Source organism: Sinocyclocheilus grahami, unplaced genomic scaffold (genome assembly GCF_001515645.1).
Source record: "Sinocyclocheilus grahami isolate Dianchi unplaced genomic scaffold, SAMN03320097.WGS_v1.1 scaffold1033.1, whole genome shotgun sequence".
Lineage (NCBI taxonomy): Eukaryota > Metazoa > Chordata > Actinopteri > Cypriniformes > Cyprinidae > Sinocyclocheilus > Sinocyclocheilus grahami.
The window spans coordinates 347498-350581 of NW_015506212.1; the positions used below are offsets into that span (position 1 = coordinate 347498).

General features: G+C 38.2%; 1 long non-coding RNA gene across 1 annotated transcript; it reads left to right on the plus strand.

Moving 5' to 3' along the window:
- The first annotated feature begins 1054 nt into the window (after positions 1-1054).
- Positions 1055-1596, plus strand: LOC107565894 (uncharacterized). Its single transcript, XR_001606443.1, has 3 exons — positions 1055-1077; positions 1172-1239; positions 1369-1596. It is a non-coding gene; the product is annotated as an uncharacterized lncRNA (long non-coding RNA).
- Positions 1597-3084: the final 1488 nt, after the last annotated feature.

Sequence of the window (3084 nt, forward strand, 5' to 3'; positions counted from 1 at the left end):
TTGACAAGTCTCCAGGGCTGTCATTCCGTCATGGCAATGGGCGTTTCGTTTCCTACACGCGCTGTACGCATAGACCAATCCAGAGCCAAGCTCTCTACGGCTCTGGACCAATCACAAAGAACTGCACCATCTGACCAATCACAGCAGTGAGGGCTGACGGAAAGGAGGGGTTTAGAGAGACTGATTCTTTGAACTGCTTCGCACGAGTCGTTTACGAATCATTTAGAAATTAGGTAAAACTAAAGTGTTTTTTGACCTTGCATGCATGTAAACCTGTTTTAGGAGACTCATAAAACAATATTAGCAACCTTAAAAATGGCATAATAGGGGCACTTTAAATGTTTTAATGCTTAAACTTAAAAAAAAAGCCAGTAGGTGGCGGCATGATTCTTTGTCACTGAATCATTCATTCAATCGATTCGTTCAAACGGCTGATTCATTCAAAATGGCTGTGTCCGAAATGGCATACTTCCCTACTATATAGTAGGCAAAAAGCAGTAGGCAAGCAAATAAGTATGTTTGAATCCTCTGTATTCATAAAAGAGTAGGCGAGAATTGCACTAATTCTCGCGAGACTCGGACGTACGTATACTTAATTTGCGTTCTAATATACCTACTTACCTACTATTTAGTAGGGAAAAAGAGTATGTGAACAGCTTTTATATTGTTGAGCTACTGTTGATTTGCTTAAGGTGTAAGATGTTAGACAGTAACGTTACAGTATATTTGTTCTGTAAAAACACGATTTATTATGTATAGCTGAGCTCCAGTAAGCACACGTACTTCACCAAAGTGAATTTACATAAACCTATACATCTTAAAGATGATTAGATGTCTATTTAATATGAGACCGGAAAATGTTCTAAAAGAATTGCAGATGAGCACATGGCAACATGAAACAGACTGAGTTTTTTTTTTTAAAACAGCATACTGAGTGCTGTATGTGCACTATTATGTAGAATTCACTGTTGTCAACACTGCTTTAGATGAATGTAAGAATAACTAAACATAAGTTATCTATATCATTTGTCCATTAGTACTACTGATAAATTGAGGAACATTTGTGTTGGGTAAAAAGTGAGTTAACACATTAGCAACTTCCTCAACATGTAAATGCAGTATTGAGCAGATAAATCACAGAGGTGACTTGACTCTTGTCTGGATGTTACAGGGACAGATGAGACACACGTGTGTTTATCCGGTGCAGAGTGACTGATGAAGCAATGCTGAATGCTTTGAGTGAGTACACTATAGTAATGAATAAAACATCTTTTAAATCTTAAGTTGTAGTTTATTTTAATTATTGTAATTTTAAACAGAGTTATTACAGCACTTTTCTGATTCTTGATATATGTGCATTTGATACAGAGCTTTTGTGGTGGAGCAGGTGATAGCAGCATTTGTGGAAAAAAGGGAAAACCTGAAACAAAAATATAAAGTAAGATCATTTTGTTTCTTCTAATACAGAAGTCAAATAACATTGTGCTGTTAAAATTACTGCTTTTGTATTGTGTTTGTGCATCTTTGCAGGATCTGAAATGTCTGCAGACTGGTGTGAGCTGTGAAGATGCATCATTTTCAGCATCCTAGAAATGGTCCAGTGCTATGAATGAGGAGCCCCATCACCCCACCTCCTGCCTCATCAGGACCGGATGTTGCTGTGGTCTCTTCATCCTCAGTGAGCCCAGAGCCAGCGAGAGCATCTAGAGGAAGACCAAAAGACTATGAGGATGTGATTTTGGTCAAGTTTGTTCTGCTGGTTTCTGTTCAAACAACATCAGTCAATGAAACCCGAGTTTCAGAAGCTTCAAAAGAATCATCAAATAATATCATGAAGAATCTGAAAGTCAGGCTCTATTGACTGATATTGTATGAACACAAACCAGCAGGACAAACTTGACCAAACTCACCATTTGTGTTCAGAAAAAACAAAAACACACACAAGGATTGAACAGTGTGGAGGCGAGTAAATAATGGCTGAATTTATGTTTCGATGAACTAACCCTTTAAAGCCCCAAATAGAAATTGTATGAAACATATGTAAGCATTTATATTACTTTAAGAAATGAGCAGCTTTATTGAGCGTTTGTGCCCAAGACACAAAAAAGCATTTACAAAAATCACATTTACGTCTATTCATTTGGCAGAGACTTTTATTCGAAATGACTTAGTGTTCTAATCACAGGGACCCCAATCCCCCAGCAGCAACCTGGAGTAAAGACAGCGGTGGTGACGACTGCGGAGATCGATCCAGCAACCTTCTGCTGACCAGTTCACTACACCACAAAAGTAATGAAGCTATATCAAAAATTAGCATGCAGTTGTAAACATATGAAATTAAATTTGACAAGAAATGAAATGCTGACAGCATGAGATGTAAAATGTTTTACTCTGTGTAAATGTTTTACAGGTAGTGGTGCTCATGGAGAGCAGTACACAAATGTTTGGAGCAGACACAGCAGCAGTCAGTTTGTCCCACACATGTTCTCCTGCTCTTGTTCAAGATTGTGTTGCTTAGGGGCGTCATCATGGTCTTCCTCATCCTCTCTGTGCACTCAGGCAATGATAGCCTCGATGTCCCTTTCCCATCCATGATCAGATTCCAGTCTGACTGCAGCAATGAAGGTCGTGATGGATGGCAGAGACAGGTGAAGGTGGGCACGGTTCATCAGAATAAAGCTGCAGAATTGGCACAGCTGTGTTGAGATGGCAGTAGATGTGGATTCACCGCCTGTAAATACATGATTGTCAGATCATTGACATATGCATTAATTCATTACTTTACTGAAAATTGAGATGTATTCACCTTGGCTGCATTTGTCTTGTGTGAAGTCATGCATAGCTATAGCATATGACAAAACAAATTACATTTTGTTTGTTTTACTAAAAAAAATAATTATTGGTCAGCATTTATAATTATTATTGTTCAAAAGTGTTGGGGTGGGCTAGCAATGCTTTCTGAGGTAATCTTAATTTCTAAGTAGTAATACTTACATTTTTTGAGTGTAAAATAAACAGTCTTCTCCAAAGACAAGATCTTTGAGCAGCTGATCGACGTCTCCTTTGTGCAGATATTGCAAACAC